Source organism: Pinus tabuliformis, chromosome 2_2 (assembly GCF_031772625.1).
Source record: "Pinus tabuliformis cultivar Carrire ecotype Pingquan chromosome 2_2, CPIR1, whole genome shotgun sequence".
NCBI classification, from domain to species: domain Eukaryota; kingdom Viridiplantae; phylum Streptophyta; class Pinopsida; order Pinales; family Pinaceae; genus Pinus; species Pinus tabuliformis.
The window spans coordinates 595,741,795-595,767,707 of record NC_142300.1 but is presented as its reverse complement, the minus strand read 5'-3'; the positions used below and the strand labels follow the sequence as shown (position 1 = coordinate 595,767,707).

At 38.2% G+C, this 25,913-nt stretch overlaps 1 pseudogene; it reads right to left on the bottom strand.

Moving 5' to 3' along the window:
* Positions 1-25,913, bottom strand: part of LOC149194061 (subtilisin-like protease SBT2.3) — a 105,750-nt pseudogene that overhangs the window by 6,901 nt on the left and 72,936 nt on the right.

Sequence of the window (25,913 nt, the reverse complement as noted above, 5' to 3'; positions counted from 1 at the left end):
AAAGAACACAAGATGTAAGGTGGAAACCCAATGTGGGTGAAAACCACCTGCTACAATATGTCTCTATCTTCTTTCAAATTAGAAACTCCTTTTACAATGGTTTTGTACTGGTGCAGTCCTTTACCAGTACGCAGGCTGCAACCTGCAGAGAGCTACAACTCTCTCTCGTTTTCCAGTCTCTCCTAGAAGGGAGCTACAACCCCCTACTTCTTTTCTTACAAGGACCACTTTTCATAAATTTTCAAACTTGATCCATAAGCATCAATTGATCATCAAGTATGAGAAAATCACCCAATCAACTGTAGTAACCAGATCAACAGTAATAGGACCAAACCCAGAACACAACAATGATAAACAAAGATTTTAAGAGAAGGAAGCACCCTGCTCCACTGCTTGCCTGCTTCCCGGACTCACCCTGCTCAACTGCCAGCCTGCGTCCCGGACTCACCCTGCTCAACTGCTAGCCTGCGTCCTGGACGCACCCTGCTCAACTACTAGCCTGCGTCCCGGACGCACCCTGCTCAACTGCTAGCCTGCGTCCCTCGCTCTGAGTCTATTGAACTGCCTGCGTCCCGGCACACCTGAACCCTTCTGCGCCTGCGTCCCGACGCACCTGAACCCTTCTGCGCCTGTGTCCCGGCGCACCTGAACCCTTCTGCGCCTGTGTCCCGGCGCACCTGAACCCTTCTGCGCCTGCATCCCAGCGCACCTGAACCCTTCTACGCCTGCATCCCGGCGCACCTGAACCCTTACTGCGCCTGCGTCCCTCCGGGAATAGATGATTTCAAGACTTCAGAAGTAACCCAGACAGTCAGATCTACAGATCTGAACATGCGCCGAAGAGATCTCGGTCCATCAGTAGATTCGCCTTGTTTAGATCTAGACCAGATCTAGCCCTCATAAGATATTCAACCAAAACCATGCTTAAGCCAAATGATCTCCTTTGCTTTATATAGGGACTCTCCTCCTAAAATCATGGAACAATACCACGAGCCGACACCATAATAACCCAATACCGTCGGCTAAATACCAAGAGTAAAACATAAGAAACCCCATGTGTGCTTTTCTCTGCCTTGAAATGTGTGCACTGGGGGGACGCACCTCCTGAACGGCTGCCCTGCGTACCTGGACGCAGTCCCTGCATGGTGTACCTGCGGGTATGCACCTTCTGAACTGCTTTCCTGCGTCCTTCGTAATTTTCAACAAATTGAGAGCCTTGCCACGGGAGTTGCCATCAAGTACAACATCTGTAACATATAGCTATACCAGAAACATAATGCCAACAATGATGCCCTTATTAAGAAAAATACATTTCATGAGGGCGATTGGCCACTTCTATATGATTTGAGGTTCCAAAACTTCCCTGGAAAACTGCAGACTAGATGGCTAGGCCCTTACGAAATAAAGAAAGTACATGAAAATGACACCCTTACGTTGGCCACCATTGATGGGTTTGGTTCTTCTTTTAAATAAAATGGGCATTGGGTACACCTCTACCAAAAACCATTTACCAGAGAATCTTTCTACCAGTAGATACATGAAGACCCCACCATGCAAGTTTTAGCTTAAGAGGGCAATCCCTCAGCATCTTCATAATGATAAAAGTTATTTATTCATTGTACAATATGTAAATATGGTTGCTAATTTGATTTTCTTTTCTTTCTTTTTTCTTTCCTCTATTGTTCAAACTTTTGAACAATACTTTTTTGCACACTTTTGTTGTTCAAACTTTTGAACAACATTTTTCTTTGTGTTTTTGTTGTTCAAAAATTTGAACAACTGTTGTTCAAACTTTTAAACAACACTTTTTTCCCCATTTTTGTTGTTCAAAGTTTTGAACAACATTTTTCTTCGTGTTTTTACTATTCAAACTTTTGAACAACACTTTTTCTCGCATTTTTGTTGTTCAAACTTTCGAACAACACTTTTCTTCGAATTTTTGCTGTTCAAACTTTTGAACAGTTGCTGTTCAAACTTTTGAACAACACTTTTTCCTGCATTTTTGTTGTTCAAACTTTTGAACATCACTTTTCTTCCATGTGTTGTTGTTCAAACTTTTGAACAACACCTTTTTATTTTTGTTGTTTAACAACACTTTTTGTGTATTTGGCACTGCTATTCAAACTTTTGAACAACACTTTTTCTTTCGACTATGTTGCTGTTCAATGTATTGAACATCACTTCTTTTCCTTTTGTGTGATTTCTCTTAGCTTATCTTAGCCCCATTTTTTTTTATTTTCATGGCAGGAAGTACACTACTTTCATGAGGGCAAGAAGCATGGATCCTATTGAAGGGAGTTAATATTATTAACGTTATGATCTTTAATAGGACAACCTCTTGATGATAGATTCCTTTCAAGAAAAGGGACACAATTATCTAGATACTACTCTATTGCATTGTCTTCTCATGTACCTGATATTGATGGATCATCTTGAATACCATGCTGATTCTACTTCTCCTACTTATAAATTTCTCTGTCTATAATAAATAAAACTATGGGCATATTTTTTTCTATTGTCATATTCAACTTTTCCCACTATCCTTGCTCTTAAGGAGTATTGAGACTGCCTTTATTTATCATAAAAATATGTAACAATAGTAAAATTTTGTTTGCAGATAGAGGATAGGGGGTTTCATTAAGAGCCAGCCTACCATGTTCATAAGGCTATAGAAAAGTGGCATTCCCACTATGGCTACCACACGAGGGTTATGATCCATTGGACAACTAGAATATCCTTAGAATAGGAGGTCTCATCACTAGTTAGCTTGAAAACTTTTGCTACATCCCAGTGAATGGCGGTGTGGTCATCAGGTTACCACACCAGCACATTGATCTCTTCTGTAGAACAACAATGGAATTTTCCACTTATGAATTGAGGATCCTAACTCATAAGGGTTAAAAAGTAATCCTGCCGAGGCTATGGACGCCTGTTAAAGCAGAGGCTTTGCCTATGGTATTGAAGTGATATTTTAATGTCAATAATCATTATAATACCATCTTCTTATTCTTTCTTTTTTGGAGAATTTTTTCCCTAATTTTTGTTACAACCTTTATGCATGAGATAATGTTTTTTTTTATCAATCATATCATTCCTAGCTAAGGTAACGTCAGTATAACATCTCTTTTCCATATTGCTATCCTTTTTCGCACAACCTATCATCAACCGAAAGTGTCTTATCTTTTATTTCATAACTACATTTTTACACTCCACTCTCATTATAACCATACCGCTTGCCGTCCTGCCATTGATATGCGTACTCTGTCTCATTTACTACCATACCCTTCACCCTCTTGCCTTGACGTCAGAACAACACATCCCTATCTATTCGGTCATAGGCGACCTCTCATTTGAAGGTGGGGGAGGACTCCCATTACACCCTTGCATGCACTATATTTATTTTATTGGATTTCATAAGTTGCTACGGTATCCCATGATGAAACGGCATGTGGCAATATGATGGTCCTTGCATTAATAATATTAATTATCAGGGAAATGTCGCTTAATGAAACCTAGCCATTACATCTGCTTCTTGTTCTATCTCACCATTGTTGTTCTTTGTTGTATGTTTCTTGCTATTGTTGTTCTCTGCTGCGTTTTTCTTTCCTATTAATCTTTCTAAAATTGTAGGAAGAATTCAAGCATTATGGGTGGAAAATCAATACACTGAGAACCTTTAGTATTGGAAATTTTGGATAGAACCAGGGAGATTCTGGTATGCGCAGGATGGATGTCATACTTCACCAAGCTTTAGGCCCCTAAAAGTGATGTTGCTATCGAATTCTTACAACATTTACGGAATGGGTTGTCCATGGTGAAAGGAAGAAGAATCACAGTATCAGAAGCTGTAATAGCTGAAGTATCTGGGCTATCGGCGGAAGGAACTGTATGGCCTAAAAAACACGTAATGTTGCAAGACACGGTGGAGATTTTCAGAGATGTAGATGAGGAATTAACCAGAAAAAAGAAAGGGCATCCAACCGTCTTCTCTAGGAGAACCATGGTGTGAGTTGGAAAGTGTTGTCTAGAGGTACATTTCCTGTGATGGACGAAGAGATGTGGTAAGACCACGAAAACTCAAAATCTTAGCTATTTTAAAACAAAATCTCACTGTTAATCTGCCATCTTTCTTGAATTTATTGCTGCATGATACCACTGATAGAATAAGACAGGCTAGGCACTTGGAAACGGTAGTTATCCACCATGGTTTGATTAGACAAATTGTTATCCATAATCTTGTTCAACAAAACTTAACATGGGATGGTCTCATAGCACCCTTAGAGATTAGTCAAGACCCTGTAATCCAAAACTCTGCAATCTTGGAAATGAGCCAGCAGAGCCCTGTTCCGAAGAGGAAAAGGATTCCTCACTCAAAAATTGAACCCCATAAGCACAGGTGGTCTAAAAGGTTAAAACTAGCCTAGGGGATGTTTGTAAGTCCTTAAGGTAGCGCCGAACGGCCAACAGAGCCATCCATACCAATTAATGTACAAGACTCTGAGTCAAAACCAGAGGAACAATGCAATTCTGAGCCAGAACTAGAAGAAAAGGATAATTCAGAGACCAAGCCCAAGGAAGAGTACAATTTTGAACCTGAACAGGGGATAGAATGTCATTCTGAATTGAAAACTAAAGAAGAAGCCAATTCAAAACAAGAATCTGAGGAAGAACATAAGTTAGACTCAGAACAAGAGGGAGCACAGTATTTTGATGATGAACCAGGCAATGAAGCAGGACCTCCTTAAACAACACCTATGAACCCCCAAGATGATCTTTTGTAGCATTTTGAGGAAGGGATGGCACAGGTCTTGGCAAATTGAATGCATACATGCAACCTGGAGGATCACTCAATCCTAACCTTATGGAAGCATAATCCTTAGGAGATTCTGGTCATTATAGAATTTATTATAGAATTTAGACTTCTATGATCCATAATATGTTTGTGAGAATAATTTCGGCAAAATCACATAAAAAGCCTTCTCCAGAAGCTGCAAACCAAGAAGAGGGCGTAAGCATGGAAATTATTCTCAAATCCAATAAACAGTCTGGCGACACAATTATACTGGAGCACACCCATGATGAGCACCAAGAGCCCTTAGATACATAGGGTATTGAGAAACCCGTTCTTACAAATAAAGTACCTCAGAAAAAGCAGGTAGCTAAAACAAAACTAAAGAAGTTGAGGAAGAAATACCAAAAGCTCAAGAAGAAAATTAGAAGGCTACGTCAGAAATTGAACAAAACTGCAAATAGAGAAGACAAAGCACTACTCCTGAGGTAGTCACGGTGGCCACACAAACAAAAATATGTGAGGGCAGGGCAACTGAAACCCAGACCGAGCCTATTTTTACTCAAACAGTAGCCACCCAAACAAATTTGCATGCATACTTAATGGATACAAATGTTTATATGGAGGGTTGGTCCCCCCATAATAAGAGAACTCAGACCAAGAGCATAAGCTCTCACAACACAAGCACCCAAACTAGAGAAACTTTTAAGGACACCCCTTCAAGCAGTGATATACTCTTTGGAAGTTACAGGAGGAACTGACACAAGCCCAACTTGCTTTAAAGCAATATAGGGATGAGACGGTTCCTCTACATAACTATCAAGAGTTGGAAAAGCAATTCAGAATGTTGACTATCACATAGGATGAAACGTTTTCTCGGTTTAGACAGGTGGAAGAAAGGTTGAAGAAGGTAAAGATTAAGCTGGACAAGGTCATGGATCAGATTGACACCATTTTCTCGCTATATTCGATGTCTTATCTTGTAGGTCTCCTGCTATGAACTATGCCCTGTTTCTATTGGAAAGATACTTATTATTAAAGATTAAAGCCGGAAAACCAATATAATTAAAAAAAACTGAAGAATTTATAACTTTTTGTAAAGAACATGGTGTAAAAGTTCATCGAATTATTTGTGAATTTTATTTACATAATTTTGTATTAGAAGAATAGGTAGATAAGAACACTAGCCCTTTTGTTGGGGACATTCAGTTTCAAGCTTTTATTTCCTTCGCAGTTAATCAAATTAAGTGGTTTAAGGCCTATAACTCTTTCTAGAGCAGAGAACATGAAATGGATTTATGGGTAAGAAGCGAGCCTACTCACCCATTGCAACTGTTTATTAAGCACAAAAGGCTTATGACACAGGAGGACGTAACTAAGATTTTTGGACCTATACATAGGGAAATCGTGCAAACAAGAAGGGCATATTTCCTCTCCATTCAAGAAAGATCCTTGATTGCATCCAAGATGAGATGGAAAATCTGAACTAATAGTGTCATTGTTGGTCAGGTAAATCCCATCTGCGGACAGAGGCGATCCCACTAGCCTAAAACAGAACTAGCCACAATCAAATCACGCTGCTACGCAAGTTCCTAGTTATGCACCAAAGATGAATTAAGAAGACCAACCTAGAGTCCAACACTATGATTGAAGCAGAGTTGATATCCCCGCTCCCTCGCTCCAGCAGATCATAAATGAACACCTGCACATGCAAAGGGAGAGACAGATACCAACATAACATCTACCAAGGCACAACTATATTTCAGTCAGAAAGGAAATAAATCAACACATCACCATAATAGACAATGAGATTGGAACTATAATAGCAGTCGCTCATTAATTAATAATAAACAGGAAAAGTTACAACCATTGTTCTGACGTTGACCCTTCTCCTGGCTGGGCGAGTAACTATATGTTTCTTTCAATGCATCTCCTCTCCGGCAGCATAACCTCTCTAGCCCTCACTAGCATTCCTCCAAGAACTCAAGAACTCAACATCTAACACTCAATGACTAACGATTATCACTACTATCACTTCTATCACTTGTATCACTACTATCACTACTATCACTAGCTTTCCCAATGCATAATGACAAGCTTATATAGATGAAGAAGGGAGGAGGATACGATGAACCGGGACACCTTTTGTGGATTAACATTATCCCCAAAAGCCATTAAAGATGGAGATAGGATAGAGCTCGACATAAAGCTGATTTTTTATCCTCAGAAAAGCTCCATGTAATGAAGGAAACAACAGTCGGACGTGCGTTAAGGCAAAAAGCATGACCAAACTTGGTTGGCGCGACTGCTTCTCTAAGACAGATCGCCAATGGTCGCGCCCTCTTTTGAGGATCTCCATGATTGGCGCGGGTAAGATACTGTGGACTTGCGCCAATGGAAAAAGAGCACTTTTCAGGGATAATCTGCAGGAGGTGTCTTCAGGGAACATGAAGTACATACTCAGGGGAACATAATGCAAGTGTTTTTAGACTTTGTCACTTCTTATAACTCCCGGGATGAGTCCTCCAAGGTACGACAAGAGGAGTAACAGGGATGGTGACAAATCACTGTGTAACAGATGCCCCCTAAAGCATGAAGTCCGAGAGGTGGAGAGGGGTGAAATGCTTTACAAGAACACATAAGAGCACATATAGTTACTGCCGCCGAGGATCTGTATTAAGAGACATGACTGATAGTTCAATTACATGATGTACGTGGTATGGTCGCAGCCATCCATAAGAGAGTACATAAATAATCTAGATCCATGGTATGGACGCAGCCATCTGGTTAGGATCAATGAATTGACTCAGGCATGGTCGCAGCCATCCAGTGAATGAGTCAAGTATCAAGAATCACGCCTGGATTACAACAGATACAATCCAGGGTCTTGCGCTCCATCTCGCCCCGAACAAGAGTACAAGTTCAAGCATGTGAATATATGAGCTGAAGTCGAACATGCATGAACATCGTCTGATTACCAGTCAATAGTGGAAACTGTTAACAGACGCGAGAGGTACCACCAATAATGACAATGGCCCTCAAGGTACTATAGGTACAATCTACGGTGTGTGAATCAATGATCTGAAGTCGAACACCCGTAGAATCATTCGATCGGAGGCCAATGATGAAAACCTCACGTCGAACACGAAGAACCTGCCATTGAGGCATGCAGGCTCCAAGGCACCGAAAAGGAGTCTCTAGATCAACTTCCTGGATAATGAGTTGCTGTCGACAGGAAGTGACCTTGATCGAAGGTGGGCCATAATGTTTCCCACATCATCGACACGAGACAGAGAGATAATGTTGTGAATCGAGATTGTACGAACTATCAGAGGGAGGTTGTTTCTTTGCAGAGGTCAACTTCTCTTGAACATATCGGCGACACATTAACGGAATTTGGCAGTATTTGACATCAATGTATCAAAGGTCATGATGACGAGGCAATGAGTGGATGAGAGGTCAAATAGGGTACCCAAGTCCATGGAAGCAAGTGAAAGATATGAGATGAAATATCCCAACCCCGGACACGAAAGCAAAAAGTTCCATGTTCAAGAGCGACATACTGCCGTTACGGTAATAATTATGGTTCAAAAATTTTCTTTTCCCCCCGCCACTTCTGGCGAGTACCCCAGTTATTTTTACCAAGCTTGATGGGGATAGCATATGCTTGTGTTGTGACAAAATCCGATGTCATTAAGTTTTAACGAGTCTGACAAAGGAAGAACTCGGCGTCTTTTCATGTTTAGAGATTTTGAAAAGACAACAGAAAAGGAAACTCCAGGGATGTCCTTTTTCGTAAAGTTGTGTGTCTTGGGCCCGAAAAAGTATAAAATAATACCCGAAAGAACCACCCGATCATTACGATCGAGGAGTACTTTTCATAATTAGTGATTTCGACCCGAAAAAGTAAAAAAGCGGTCAAAACCATGTCGCTTCGTAACCATTAACGAGTTTGAAACGACAAAAACCCGGTAATCTTTTTATGTTTTAATGGTCGTCAAAAAGAACTTAAAATGACCGCCCCTTATTACCATTTAACGAGTCAAGAGGAGCGACTCGGCAATCTTTTCCTCTTTAAATGATCAGAAAAGAGCTGAAAGCGGACCTCCATTTTTATTTTCTTTAACGAGTCAAAAAGGAAAAATACTTGGCAATCTTTTCATATTTTACGAGTCAGAAAAGAGCGTAAAGGCGACTTGTCCTGAAGGAACGAGTAGTATAAAGGATAGCAACTGGTTCCGGTAATGATGGAACTTACTCGAAACATGTAAAGGTTAAGAGGCTGGCTAATAAAACCACTCATCGTTGCGGTTCCTCAGGAAAGGAGAAACAACCAAGTGAAAGCATATGATCGGCCAAAAAGATGGTGGCGATGGAATGAAACAACCAAGGCTCATCTAGCAGAATTTAGCGGATAAAAGGCAATCACGGGATGTAAATCAGGTATGGGTTCATTTTTTTTCACAAGCTTGAACCATGGAGAACTCTGCTTGGATTTGGTTTCATGTTTACACAAGCTTGAAACGAAAAACTATGCTTGCTATAAATTTGCATGCCCCCAGCATGATAATGCAAATCGAGGTACATGCCCCCCAAGCTTCATGGCATTCACGGAGTGGATGGAATGAAGGTTCACTCTCGAGATTTGTGAAAGACTCGACTTGTATTTCACGAGATCTTAATCAAAAGACTCGATTTGGAAAGGGATTTGTTTCATTTTTTTAATGAGGTTGACACAGTAAAAGAACTATCCTCATAACCCTTGTTTCATTTTTTAATGAGCTTGACACGAGACAAGGAACTATGCTCCGGACTCCTTGTTTCATTTTTTAGCGAGCTTGACACAAGACAAGGAACTGTGCTCCACCCGAACTTCATCATAATGAACAGGAAGTCGGGGCTTCCAAGAGTGCCACTCCCGGTGGAAGGACAACATCTCAGAAGTCAAGACCCAATGCCCCCAGGACACTATGCACGACGGTGGCATCGCTGGATACAGGCACGGGATAGGTGGCCACGTAGTTGACCTGCGGTGAGGCAGATGCAACTGGTGGATGAACACCAGGAGGGGATGACGACTGCGCAGGGGGGACCCGTGGACTAACGAACGATAATTGATCGATAGTCACAATTTGTCCATTGTGTGGAAAGCAAACCACACGTAAAAGTGAAGAAATAAGGTCCCCCATGGCATAAACATAGTCATGACCAAGGAGAAGATTGAAATCTAAAGCACCTTGGGTAACCGATACGTCCATATAGACGGTCTTGCCTCCCAAAGTAATAGGGAACTTTGGAAGGATCCCTAATGGTTGGCTAGTTCCTCCGTCAAAAGCAGTCAGATTGGATGCTACGGGCACAAGCTGTGGGGAACCCAAAGCTCGCCAAGTAGTAGCAGACATAAGACTAACAGATGCACCCTCATCCAAAACGGTGCCAGGTGTTGCCTTGTCATAGGCATGTACCATGACCCAGAAAGGCACACGAGACGCGAGACGAAAGGTAGTCAAACGTCTCCAGTCGAAGGAAGCGACTGAACTACTTGGTGGGGGAATCGTATGATTGCCCCCCTGCTCGGGGGAGAGCACAGTAGGACTCTCAGATGTAGGGGTATTTCCAGATGTAGGAGAATCTGAGGAGACGAGAAGAACATGAGTTTGATGCTCTTCCGAAATAGAGTGGTCGGCGGGTGGTGAACTCGAGTCGACGCTCTTTCCGACCAATGGTTGGTCTGGAACAGGCTTGGCAGAGCCAGATTCAGGAAGAGGAGGCTGGACAAGAGAGGAATCTTGGTTGATTTCTTTGTCAGCAGGGAAACGTTCTGCAATTGCAGAAAGACGTTGATAACCAGTAGGAAGTTGGGTTGAGGGAGCTGTAATACTTTCCAATACAATAGAGGCTCTATCCATGAATGGACAAAGGTGAAGGGGATGATTGCCTTCACAAAGTTTACAAGGGATTCGAATCTTCTCTTTTCCCTTACCGTTTCCAGGTGATAAGGTAACATCGCCACGATCTACCGAGGATGATGCAGGGCGGTCCGGATCATGAGACCATACTTCTAAAACCCTGGGGATGCCAGGACAATCGCGGAGAAGATGGTTTTCCTTGCATAACTTACAAGGAAATTTGACCTTCCACAGAGGAGCACAAGGTGGCTCGACTTGGGTTATACCTTTAAACTCTGGTTTAGGGGTCTTCTTCTTCTTTGTCTTCTTCTTCTTTTTCTTCTTAGCCACCTGGTTACTTGAATCCAAAGGTTCACCAAACGAAGTAGAAGATGAGGACGCAGCAGTAGGCGAAGAAGGGGAAGGGTCCACCTCGGAATCAACAAGACGTTGTTTAGGTGGAGGAGGTGGTGGTGGACCCGAACTGAACGGAGGAGCACTAGAGAGTATCTCAGGCTCCTTCCGAGTAGATGGTGGGTAATATTTTGTTCGAGTACTGATATTGATGGGTATCGTTCCGGCCATAAACACTTGAGAACCAAAGGAAGAGGGAGGCTGAGATGGGTTAGCCACCATTTGAGTTTTTTGAGTTTGCTGTGAGGGAAAGGGCTCTTTAAGCACCGCAGGAGTCCCGGGAGTGCCTTTCAACAAACGACTAACTTCGGACCGCCTGGGGCAGTACTTTGTATAGTGATCCTCATCACAGATAAGACAAGGATACTTGGGTTTGCGTTTGGCACCATCCTCGAGCGGAGGGTTAGGGGCTTCCTGCTTGGGTTGATCTGGCTTATTCTTCGGTTTCCCTTTCTTCTTTGCTTTCGAGGCGTTGTTTGCCGTGGTGGTTTGGACGGCATTGACCTCGGAAGTAACATTCGAAGTGGGTATTATCTGGGAGGTGGGTTCATTCGGAGCAGAAGTTATCACACTCGAGACCACCGAGTTTGAAAACAACCATACGGGTAAACCAATGGTCAACCCAGGCAAAGACAATGTTGCGATATACTGAACACCGACATTTCCAACAGAAGGAAATGGACGAGGGTTCCCATCAGGAGGAACACCTTGGCCGGTGGGCGCCGGGAAGACTGCCATTGAACGAGAAATAATCCTACTCAAGCTAACGCAAACAAAATTTAATTGGGTAGATGTTATCGTGGCCAATAAATTTTAAGACATTGAACTTAACCTTTTCATTTTTTAAGAGTCGAGAAAAGGATAAAAGATGACTCTAGTCTCCTTCGAATATTTAATGAGCACGAAGTGACAAGACGCTCACAGGAACCTTTTCGTTTAGGGAGTCCGAAAAGGATCAAAAGTGACTGCTCTGGAATTCTAGGTAGAAGGTGTGCCAAACTTTTCGCAAAACCACAGAATACTTTTTAGGGTACGGGTGGTCAATCTTCGTGAATGCTGTGTTCACTGCATTGCGAATCGTAGGGCAGCTGACATGGCTTCCTATGGATAAAGACTTTATTCCTATAGGGGTCTCCCAATATATACTCGACGGTACGTGGGAGCACAGTCCGTATTGGCACCTATCGTTTCACCGTGGAGGAATCACCCAACCACTCGACGATAAACTACCAGGTTTAAAGACGCCGGAACACGTCTCTAACCTAGACCTCTAGAGTATTTGCGTTATGTTCCGATGCGTTGTTATGTTCATTGAGTTCATTTTAAAGTTTATCTTCGATTATGTTTCAGTTTTTGGTCCTACGGTATGTGATATCTCAAAAAATTCTTAAATGCAAACTATATGCCAAAATTATATCATTTGATTCGATGAATTCTATCTACAGGAGGGTTGAGATTTTTACACAAACGAAGTGATCACTCAACAAACAACAAAGATCTTAATGCAGCTAATAACAAGAAACGAAATTTTTTCTTTTTCTTTTTAATAGCAACAAATAACAATAAATGCTAACTACTATGATGCAAAAGATTTTTTGTTTTTCTCTCCTTTAAGATGGCATGATGCATGTAAACAAATTTTAAGAGATATGCACAATCCAAGTTCAGTCTATGAAATAGAACCAAATCTAAAACATCAAAATGAACCATGCAAGCAAGGAAAAACACAAAGACTTTCACTGAACCATGTAATCTAAGTTCAAATGAAATCGAGTGATATCCAAAGAGGCTAGAAGTGAATCACTCAGAGTATAGAAGATCAAGCTTTAAAAAATCACTGGATCGGTGCAGAACACAACTGACAAGCTGACTGGATAATCAAAAGACCGAAACTTCCCACAGAAGGCTAGACATGCAAAGTCACTAGATGTTCTAGGCTGAGACGAAAATCAATAGAGATAAGCAAACAGTGGAAGGATTAAGGCTAAGACCAGTCAAGCAGAGGTTCGACACACTTCCAGAGGCTGTAAGAGATATAAAAAGAGACTGAAAGAGCTTTCCACCCACACACAGACAAAATTTACAGGGCTGACACGACTGTCAGCCTACAACTTGCGCTACCACAGGATTGGCGCAAGTTGCTTTAGAGCAACATGCACCAACTGGCGCGACTGTCAGAGTAATAACCACGCCAATGAAGCTTACCGGCTAAAAAAATAAATGATACGACCTCAGGTCGGGTTGACAGTGCTCAGATGGGTCAAACAGTAAAGAATAAGCTCAAAACTGACTCAGGAAGCTCATTCACTCAAGCAAGCAGAAGAAAATTAACATGCAAGACAAATTCTAAATAGCTTCTCCCCAGCGGAGTCGCCAAATTGTTGGTTAGGTAAATCCCCTCTGCGGACAAAGGCGATCCCACTAGCCTAAAACAGAACTAGCCACAATCAAACCACGCTGCTACGCAAGTTCCTAGTTATGCACCAAAGATGAATTAAGAAGACCAACCTAGAGTCCAACGCTATGATTGAAGCAGAGTTGATATCCCCGCTCCCTCGCTCCAGCAGATCATAAATGAACACCTACACATGCAAAGGGAGAGACAGATACCAGCATAACATCTACCAAGGCACAACTATATTTCAGTCAGAAAGGAAATAAATCAACACATCACCATAATAGACAATGAGATTGGAACTATAATAGCAGTCGCTCATTAATTAATAATAAACAGGAAAAGTTACAACCATTGTTCTGATGTTGACCCTTCTCCTGGCTGGGCGAGTAACTATATGTGTCTTGCAATGCATCTCCTCTCCGACAGCATAACCTCTCTAGCCCTCACTAGCATTCCTCCAAGAACTCAAGAACTCAACATCTAACACTCCATGACTAACGATTATCACTACTATCACTTCTATCACTTGTATCACTAGTATCACTAGCTTGTCCAATGCATAATGAAAAGCTTATATAGATGAAGAAGGGAGGAGGATACGATGAACCGAGACACCTTTTGTGGATTAACATTATCCCCAAAAGCCATTAAAGATGGAGATAGGATAGAGCTCGACATAAAGCTGATTTTTTATCCTCAGAAAAGCTCCATATAATGAAGGAAACAACAGTCGGACGTGCGTTAAGGCAAAAAGCATGACCAAACTTGGTTGGCGCGACTGCTGCTCTAAGACAGAGCGCCAATGGTCACGCCCTCTTTTGAGGATATCCATGATTGGCGCGGGTAAGATACTGTGGACTTGCGCCAATGGAAAAAGAGCACTTTTCAGGGATAATCTGCAGGAGGTGTCTTCAGGGAACATGAAGTACATACTCAGGGGAACATAATGCAAGTGTTTTTAGACTTTGTCACTTCTTATAACTCCTGGGATGAGTCCTCCAAGGTACGACAAGAGGAGTAACAGGGATGGTGACAAATTACTGTGTAACAGTCATGAAAAGAGAACCATTTAACTATAGGAACTTCAAAGCTACTGCAAGCCGCTTGGTCACATACAACAATATTATCCTAAGAGAAGGACCATATTGGTTATGATGTCGATATAGGAGCCCTATTATTTGGCCTCTTGAAGGATATCGTTTCGACTATGAGTTGCCTAAGGGACAGGAAGAAACAACCTTTTCCAGTTGGATACAACAACACGGTTTTAGGTCCGATAAAGAAACAAGTTTTCCATCTTACTCTCTAACTGCACTACATAGGAACTACTTGTTTTTCATGAGGACATGAAACAAGGTAAGAAGGGGAGTATGCTAGGCCATATAATGCGTATAAGTTTACTCTTGATTACACTGTCTTTTTCCTTCTTCCTTTATGCATTTGTGCCATGATATAATAAGATGTTGATAAAACTTCAATGAGAAATGAATAAAATTGCTTTTGATATGGTTCGACTAAGCAAAGCTAACTTTCATTGTTTTTATGCAGAAATTGGCAAATGGAACAGTTGAAGTTCAGAAGATGGAACAACAAATTATAGACAGAGGAAAAGGAGCATGTCTTATGTAGACGAATCAAGGAATAGATCAAGAGGATCAACACAAGTTGAAATGTTGTCTGATAAGAGAATTTAGTTGCTAATCAAGGGAACTTCTCACCCTTTTGAAGGAGGTAATTTCATATATACAAAGTGTAATTTTGAAGAAGACAGCATGTTGTAATGACATTTGAATTCGATGATTAATACATGAATTGAGTTGTTGTTCCCTCGTGATATTCTGAAGTAGTTAGGCAGTATTCGCTAGCGGCTTGGGCCCGGTCACTAGTGGATTCCATTGCTATTCCCTGTGTTTTTACTTTTCCTTTACCACAAGTTTAATTACGTTGCTTTACAATTTTACAGATGATTTACTTTCACTAGTGTGGAATTCGTGTATGTATTTCATTGCTTCTAAATTATGCCAATCAATTTCATTTACTTATGTTGTGGATTGAATTAATCATTAGGAGAGAGTTATTTCTGGTTCATTAAAAGATAGAAGCGTTATTGATTGAATTGAATGCTTTACTCCTCCACAGTAGTTTAGAATCAGCTAGAAGAGCTCTATTATTGCTATAGGCACTTAGTGGATGTGATTGCAATTAGAACCTCTTGATTAAGATTGAGTCTTGTTTCTGATTAAGGTTGAGTTTTGATGCTTAGATGGATTATTTTTCCTGAAGTTACAATCTTGAGATTTGTGATTTAATCCATTTATTGTTGTATTGAATTTAATAAACTATCTCAAATCATTACTCTCCATAGTTCTAGCATTTTCATATATTGTGTACACTCTTGGAACATAAAGATGTACCCAGGTTGATGATTAATGTGAGGCAATTAGGAGTTTTTAAAGACACCCTATAGCACCCAACAGTGAGCAATCGAAAAAAAATGGAACCTGACTATCAAGCTTCCAAAGGCTTCTTAGATTCTATGGTACCATTATCTTGGGTTAAGAATCAAGCTATATTGTATTAGGATAGGGTGGAAATATATTCCTTCTAATACAGAGGTAAATAAGTCCATATCTTATCCAATTTATTTGGTGCATCATAGGGAGTTCTCTATCCATTTAGAAATTTTGAGACATATTCCAGAATAAAGCAAAATTTGATATTTTTTCTCGGGTAGTGTGGTTATTTAGTAATATTTCCATTTTGTTGGGTATCCATTTCCAACTCAGAAAATCGGTTTAGATAGCAGTCAAATCTATCGCATAAGAAATAAAGGTGGTGCTTTTTAGGTCAACTCAGTTTCAACGTATTTCCTCTTCATATAGCTTGCATCTTGGCATCTTCTATTCATGGATTCCAACTTAGAGTCTAACTCCTCAGCTTCAACTGTCTATGAACTGTGCCGAAAGTCATGTGCAAAAATGAATGCGGAAAGTTATGACTTCTAGGGTCTATTGTATCAACAGTATAATTTGGATATATCATTAGTAGAAATAGTAGAGGCTTAGCAAAAGAGAATCGGTCCTTTGGAGGACACGATGGAAGCCCTGCGTAGCATTATCATGGATTTTTTTTACAGATCAATCATCCAACGAGCCTAACATGGGAAACTCCTAGGGACATGGAGCCTAATCACCTTTCTGAGGAATCTAATCAAATATAATTGTAATGGTCAGAGTTAAATGTGTAATGTTGTTGTTCCAATTTCGTCGCATGTATACTTATAGTATACTAAGATTATTGTTATGGTTTGGGGACTTTGTTGTAACCAGTGATGGGGTAAATAGATGTAATATAACAATCTAGATTCCCATACGAAAAACAATATTGAAACTCTCAAGAGTATATGTCGCAAGTAGGTGTAGAATTAATGAAAAAGCACTCATTTTTGTTTTATAAAACAAGCATAAATATATTCTGAAATACACATTCAAATTCACCAACTTCATTAATTATATACACCTATAGCACATATAAATTTCATTAGCTAGCACACAAATATAATAATTTAACAAGGCACCATCATCGTGATCACATCTAACAATATCGCATGCTAATTGTATTGCTTTTTATTCGTCTTGTTGGCATTTTATATAATGGGTAAGATATTAAATTTAAATTACATGAAATTCTAATAACTTTAGTCATAAATTGGATTTTATGAAAATATAATTATTTAAGCTATATTAAATCTAAATTAATTATAGTCAAGTCTCACTAGCACGACTAGTTGAGCATGGGCCTCGTCAGCGACGCGAACCATGATCAAACCTTGTGGGGGGTGGTTATGCCTTGTGCTAGGGGGAGGAGACATGCTAAGAAATCAAGTCATCCTATGATTAGTGTGGCCTAGGTCGGGTGAGATCCCCAGGTTATTTTGATCGATTATATTCCCATAGATCACAACTCTTGAAGCCACAAGTCAAACCTGCAGGATCACAAACAACTTGACAAACCAATCAAAAATAGTAAAAAATTCTAAATTAAAGTTTTTAAATTTGATAATAAAATAAATTTTATAAACAAAATTAAAAGAATGTTTTTATGTTTTTTAAATAAATATTATTGATAACAATTTATTATTTCATTTTCTTTTTTATTAATTTAAACATTTGAAATTAAAAAAATAATTATCAAAACGCATCGGCAAAATTTTCTCCTATGTGATTTGTACCGAAAAGACTCTTCTTAAAATAATTTAAATTTAAATTTAAAAATACATATCATTGATGGGGGTGTTTAACGATGTGATTGCAAGCCCTGAAGAACCACGTGGGGATTGATGATGCTCCCATCGATGCAAGTATGAAGGCATGCCCCCAGGCCTTCTCCAAGTACCTTGAGAATGGGGGTATAGAACCTTGAATGCATGAAACATTCGCTTGAAGTGTACATTGTAGGTGGTGGCATTAGGGGAGAATTCATGGACGAGGAGGAGGCTTGTTATAACCCAGACAAGGCCTGGCTCAATTTTGAAATCCTACATGGTGAATGGTGTTATTATGGATCCTGGTGTGTGAGTTTGGAGAGGGAAATTGCTAAGTCGCAAGCACAACGGTTGTGGGAAAGGTGGCGGATTTACCATTGACATTCCTTCCTACTCCTGTGAGGGTATATCCTGGTGAAGTATTGGTTAAGCGTACACATACATTTAGAGTGCTAGAGCAATAAATGGGATAATTATTTATCCTAAAGTAAGGGTGGTTCAAAAAAGGGTGAGGAATTCTTCTATCGAGAAATTGAGGTAGGGAGGTGCATGTTCGGGCGTGGAGAGACTCTGTTCTTGGTGCCCTCACTTGTTGTTCAACTAAGGTCATTTCATCCTAGTGGTGTAGTGCATCGTGGGTGGATTACTCGGTGGTAGGTATCATTTTCCCCTCATGCGTCGATAGTTCAATGTTGTTGGTGGTGAGACCGAGTGCCTAATAGCTCGACTCTATTAGTATAGATATGGTCGTGGTGGTGGAAGGACGGAATACCTCCATTTCTCTTTCAATCAGTCTTTTCTAGTGGATTAGAATGAGGTTGAAACCTCACATTTTGTGCAAGTCATCCTGTCTGAAGCCTAATTTGGCAAACCCTATGGGTGGTGGGACCCTATCCGTGATGGAGCTGACATTCAGTTAAAAAACATATAGGATGCGGTGGTTCTAGGGGTGGGATTCTCGCTTCTCAGCTTCAGTAGGTCATGGGGGAGGAAGATCAAGTATAAATTTTAAGGATGGTTCAGAGGTTCGGGGAGGTAGAGGCCCAATATTTTCAATTGGTGGCCAAGGTGACCACACCATCAGAGGTTGACACCGAGGCGGGTCTGCTTGTCCTGGAGGAGGACGAAGTTTGGGGGTGGTGCATTCTGGATAAGGGGGGCAGAAATGGACATGCTACATGGATCATTATTGGGACCTCATCTAGACAATTATGGATATATTATCTACCACAAAGCGTGTGAGGAAGGAGGAACATGAAAATCTTATCACAATACTGAACAAGATGCCTGGGAATATGTGGTGGTGGTCTGGTGCAACCAGAATCCACTCTCTGAGAAAGTTGAAAGGGTGAAGGCTTGGATGGCCCATTTTTAGGAGCATGTGCAATGCCTCTTCCACCCTCCTCCACCTCCTAAAACATCCCTACACAACCAAAAATCCATCACCTTTGACAATTTATATGATATTAGGTGTTTTATGTAGCTTTCTTATCTTATGGTGCTTCTGGCCCTTTCAACTGTGGTGTTTGTTACATTCTGTTATTTTATATTACTTTCACTTGCTACTGGCAGTAGTCAATAAACCTTGTCGAGATGAGACTACCTATGTTTTTGTTAATGATGTACACCCTTTTGAAGAATGAATAGAAGACCGATTTACAAAAAAAATAAAAAATAAAAATACATATTAATTTAAAAACTATATTTAAAATAGTAATTATAATTAATAAAAATATTTTTAAATGATTCTTTATTCATAATTATTATTAATCAATAAACATTACTTTATAAAATTTATAAAATCAATTTAATTGTAATGTTATTTTTATAATTCAATATTTTATAAACAAAGTTCGTTAAATATATTTGATTTTATAGACCAATCGATTATATATTTTGATTTTATTATAAACATTTTGAAATTATTATCTAAGAATTACATGTTACAATATTGTATTATAAGTATAGGTCACAACTTTCTGATTTCTTCCCAAAGTTTTAACTTTGAAAGTCACTTGCACACACATGCCTAGTCTTTGATGAGTTTATGAGCGCGCACTCTTTGCACAAAAATGAACAAGAATAGCATCATCCATAAAGATAGTTCTTATGTGATGTTAAACTCATGTTGCATTCAATGCACACTTTCGTTGATAGTCTCAGTCACTTTGTTTGTGTTTGTACTTATATTTTAGTGAGTTTTTTCACTGTCATCTTTTGCGCACTTCAGGTTTCACAAGTGTCAGTTTCACACACAAAGCTATAATATTGACTTGATTTCAATTTAATAAGTGTTGTTTTCACATTATCTTCACTTTGACATGTGTTAGTCTCAAGTTCGTTCATATTTCACAAGTGTCGTCTTCAAGTTCTCCTCATTTTGCAGGCATACTTTTGTTGTTGTCACTCCAGCATGTGTTGCACCTTTGCGTATCACCAAATTTAGTTATGCTGCCCTCTCTTACTTTACACATTCTATATATCATTAGGATATGCACTAGACACATTCCAAAAGCTTAGCACACATTTTTCTCGTGGACATCACATTTTCATAACTTGTGTTATAAGTGTCGTAATGTGTCATTTCAAATATTGCACTTAAAAATAAGTGTCGCTTCATTGTCGTTTCAAGGTTTTATGTGTGTAATTCAAGTTTGAGTCATGATAGGATGTATTTCCCTCTCTTACTCTCTTGGTCCCACACTTAGCCAATTTGGAGCCCTTCTTGGTCCTTTAGCCCAGTGAAAGTTGTAAAGGCATTTTCCCTTTTACCAAGTGAGGATCTTAACCTATTCATGGGACCCAATGATGTAATCCTACTCACTAATATTGGTGCACTAAGTCCTCCTCAAGACTATTTTATGTTATTATGTATCTCTACTCTTAGGAATTAAATTATGATTTCTGAGTAACTATTTACTCAGAAATTTGTTTTATAAAACTAGTTTGTTGAATAGTGATATGTTGTGAACTTCTTCCGCATATTATTATTTAATTATTCAAGTTACTGATTAAATGATCAATATCATTTTTTTGAACTTCTTCCTGAGTATTTTCAATTGATTATTTCAGTTAAGAGGTCTCAATAGGATGTGTTTGGTATTCCTAAGGTCAGTTAATTGAACTAATTCATTAGCTTGATATTCATTATAAGCCAGACATATTTAAATCCCAATACTTTAAATATCTTGCTCTTGGTTGGGTTAGATCTATATATGCTTAATTGAGATAGGATTAAGATAGTTCCTTTTGCTTGCATCTTAGCATAAGTTTTCATTTATAATAATTTCTACATTCTTTTAAGTCCTCTTCCCAAAGAGGCAACCTTTAGTAGTGGATTGGCTAAGCCCTAAATCAGCTTAAGGATCACTTTCTTCCCTGATCAGCAAGAGGGTTGATCTGATGCCTCTTCTCCATTGGTGAATCAAAGTCATATTTTAAAGCCATTGAAGATTGACAGAAGGTAACTGCACCTAGTTGAACCAGTCAGAGCCACCATTCTAAACAGAAAAGGAGTTGCTTTAAGGTCCAGACCAGGTGGTCATCCCCCATGTTGTTGCAACGATTTTCGAGGCTTCAACATTTTTGCGCTAGAAGGAGGGCTTGAAACTTGTCGTCTATTGGAGTTTTTTAAATTTTCACATTTTATTTAAATCACGATGGTTCCTCTTAAGCTTCCAATTTGGAGTTGTATTTATCAACGTGCATTTTCCAATACTGCACCCGAAGTGGTAAGACTCTTGTCTCAACCAAAGTTTAATGGCAAGAGAAATTCTTCTGCTTTTAATTATGTCTTTAAATTTATTCAAAATGTTTCAAATTATGATTTTCAAGGAATTGATGAATGCATTTTATGCAGAATTTTTACTCTCACATTCGCGGCAAAAGCTAGAAACTAATGTAGAACTCTTCCAGTTGCCTCAATTCATAGTTGGGATCAATTGGTTACAATTTTCATTTGTAAATTTGACGGCTATGATTATGAACAGGTATGTAAGGAAATTGAATGTTTGTGAAGGTTTGAAAATGAGTCTATTATTGATTTTAATATTCGATTTCATTTGAATTGTTTAAGATTTAATGTCAAAGATAAACCTATAGAAGAAGAATCACTAGATTGGTTTGAACATATTTTCTCTCTTTCTCCCATTCCCAATTCATATGAAATTAGTTCGGGCTTTGTTCCATCCCCTTCCAACATAAATGAGAATTCAAATATAGATGTGCATGATGAAGTGGTGTTACAAAGCTTAGGAAACATTTCTAATCAAATGCAAGAAGACAATAACAACAATTTTGGAGAAAAAGTTGCCTTCAAATTTGAAATTTACTCTGCAATGAATTTATAAAATCAGATTGCAAATCATCATGTACAAGCAGCAATCAAAGTAAATACTAACACGCAAACTATTGTACAAATTTTTTAATTCTTTCATGATGGGAAAATGCCAAGTTCAGAGAACCAAAGAACAATTCTTCAAGAAAGCACGAGTAGACAAAGGAATGATCTAGAATCTGAATTTTATAATGAGCATAATATACAAGACTTCTCAAACAAAGACATTTTTAAATGCATTATTTCAGATTCACATTTTTCCCTTTATGCTGATATTTTTAATGATGGTAATTTTTCCCTTCTTAGTATTAATGATATTTCAGAAAATAAAGAGGATGATATAAATGAATTACCAATAAGTTTTTATCAAGATAGAGAAACAATTCTTGATCATTATTTTGCCATTAGTGAACATGAAATTTTTGTTCCTCCTTGTTTTGATATATCGACGAAATCATAGGGAATTCTAGAGAATATTACAAAGTCGTTTATGATAATTACTCTGACATTGAGGATGTTGATCTCTATTATTCTCAAGAGAATCCTCATGTTAAAATTCAAATAACATCTAAGAATGAGGAACGTTTCAATTTAGAAATTATTCCAACCAATCCTCATTCTAGAGTAGCAAATTATCTTCATGATTTCACTATTCGAGAAAACATTCAAATTTATGATTCATATCATGATCAAGCTCTCATTCCTACTCATAATCATAATTCTCTTTCTAATTCACAAGTTGGAATTGGAAATTAATCAAATTCCATAATTCTGGCCAATCCTTGTGAAAAAAAATTATTTCAAAACAATCCCAATTGTGCTATAATGTTAGTTGTACCGACAATGATTTCATTTTCTTTTTTCTTTTTCACTTGTTTTGTGTAAATTTAGATTTGTTTTCTGATTTATTTTCTGATATATTTTTTGACACTTTACGTTGGCATATTGAGCACTTTAATATCAAACACTCAATTGATGCATTGCCCTATTGGGAAAGTGAAGTTTCATATTATAGCCATGAACATCAAAAGCTATTAATATTTCAATTTCAATCGATGTTCATCTCTTATCAAAAGCTTCTATCTTCTCAAAGGCAGTGTTAACAAGAGAATGTATTTTTACAATTTGGCTAGCAATCCAAACCAATTAATAATTTTCCATTTTATTGGACAGATTTCCATTTATTTTTTGGCCTAATTGAAAACCGTATGGAAATTTTTCCTTCAAGGAAGATTGTTAATAGTTTAACACTTACACATTACACTAACAATTTTTTCCAGGCCTTTGAATTGAAAAGTTCATATCCGCAATCTGGCTTGTCATCTCCTATTTTAAACATTTTCCAATCCTTAATGGAAACCCATACAGGTTTTGATGACCCAATTGGAATTCAGTTGGAAAAGACATTTCAAAAGAAGGTGATTGTAAATAAGCTGCTAATAATAATTGTACATTCTGATTACATATTTAATTTTCTTAGTTCAATTAGATTTGTATTTTTATTACGAACATTTGAACTGTACATATATGCCAGAATTAAAATAAGAGAATGGTTACACTGGAAATATGATTACACCTAGTCATTTTCATGTATATGGTTAGAATAGAAGTAGAATTAACTTAGTTAGTTTTTTTTATGTAGTTGATTTATTCTTAATAGTTTTGCAGATATAAATAAAGCGAGCAATCAACCCTTCTAATATCATATACATGTTCACGGAAATATTTTCCTCTCATCAGAAAATTTTTAATTCTTGCTTCCCATTTTTAAATAAAAATTTCTTGCAACAATACTTCTACCCATAACTACATCTCTGCCTATTCCGAATAATGTCTTGACTAAATTTAATTGAGTTTGCACTTGGCACCCATCAACTCAAAGCCAGTTTTATCTGTTTCGAGATGTCCTTGTAAGATTTTCTTCTGAAATTTATTTGTTAAAGGTTTTGAGGATATAAAGCTTCATGATCTTATTATCTCATGAAATAGCCCACCTTATTTTAAGGGAGAGGGTAAAAAAGGTAAATTTAGCCCTAAATTAGGACTTACAACCTTCCATTCGCCCATTTTCAAGAATAGGTTTTATTTAAGTGAATCTATTCGCCCATTTTCAAGAATAGGTTCTATTTAAGTGAATCATATGGGCCAAATACCATATTTATAAAAGAGGTATGGTAAATTAATAAAAATATAAATAAATGAGAGGTATGGTAAATAAATAAAACATTTTTTATATTTACTCCATAAGTCACCTTATATACATGTACTGGTGTAAACAAATAAAAATATAAGTAAAGTGGAGGTATGGTAAATAAATAAAACGTCTTTTTATACTTACTCAAACGGTATGGTAAATAAATAAAAATATAAATAAACTAGACGTATCATAAATAAATAAAACCTCTTTTTATATTTAGTTCATAACCCTCGTTCTATTTATGAAGGCTCAAGAAAGAGGTTTTATTTAAGTGAATCCTATGGGCCAAATACTATATTTGTAAAAGAGGTACATGGTAAATTAATAAAAATATAAATAAACGAGAGGTATTGTAAACAAATAAAACATTTTTTGATATTTACTCCATAAGTCACCTTATATTTACGAACACTCAAAAAATGGGTTATATTTAGGTGAAACCTATGGTCAAAATACTATGGGACAAATACCATGGACTAGATTGTTATTAATACCATGCAAAAAGCCATTATTAACCCTAATATTAGAATTAATAAAAATAAAAATGGCACATGGTATTGACCCATGGTATTCACCAAAATGGCACATGGTATTGACGCATGGTATTCACCTGGAATGTAGCCTATTTAAATGGGGGAATTAAACCAGCATGTAGCCTATGCTAAGATTCACTAGGACTTTACAAAGTTTTATTATTTAGTGAAAGACTCGCCAAGATCTTACAAGATTTTATAATTGAGTAAAATATTCGCCATGCCTGGTGAGAGATTTGCCAACAAATTATATATACATATTATATTATTGATAAAAACGCCTTCCATTTTTCCTATATACCATGGAGATTCGCCCATTTATTATATTTATAAATTTAGGGGGGGTTCTTAAAATTTTCCCTGCTCATTTTCTCATAAAATTATATATCGCATTTCGCATATCAGAGGTTTTTACTTGAATATACTTCCATTATCTTGAATCACCGATCTCCAATAGAATGACTTTACCAATATTGTGATGTCCACATAATTCGGGACCCAATATCAAATTTAAATCAGGTCCATAAGAAATATCGTGTCTGTTCAATCACAATAATGGTAGGGGCATAATTTTAAAAGTACCGATGTCTCGGATCCAATATGATATTAAATTCTCATAATAAATCCATCAGGTCCATTCTTCATCGCATATCGGCGTATTAAGAATATTACATCGTGTACTTAAGATTTCCAATTGTCGATTTCTTTTGAGGTCCAAAGCTGGTCTCACCCAAAAGCCACGTCATCCATCGCATTTTCGCCATCGCAAGAATCATATTGGCATTTCAGACATGACTATTTTATGATATTTTGATATGCCGATATCACAATTTCTTCATCGCATTTTTATTCATGGTCGTATCACTATTCTGGATCTGCGATGCGTGATGTGCGATGTACGATGCGCGCTGTATAAGGAACGATGTGATTATTCCCCGATCCTTGGTATAACAATTATTCAATATTGTGATCGCTTCATCTCATTGCATATATTCCATCGCATGTTCTCATATCACCAATTCGCCATTGCAACTTTCGATGTGATAGACTCCAACGCATGTCTCTATGCCATTAACATTTGATCAATATATGGC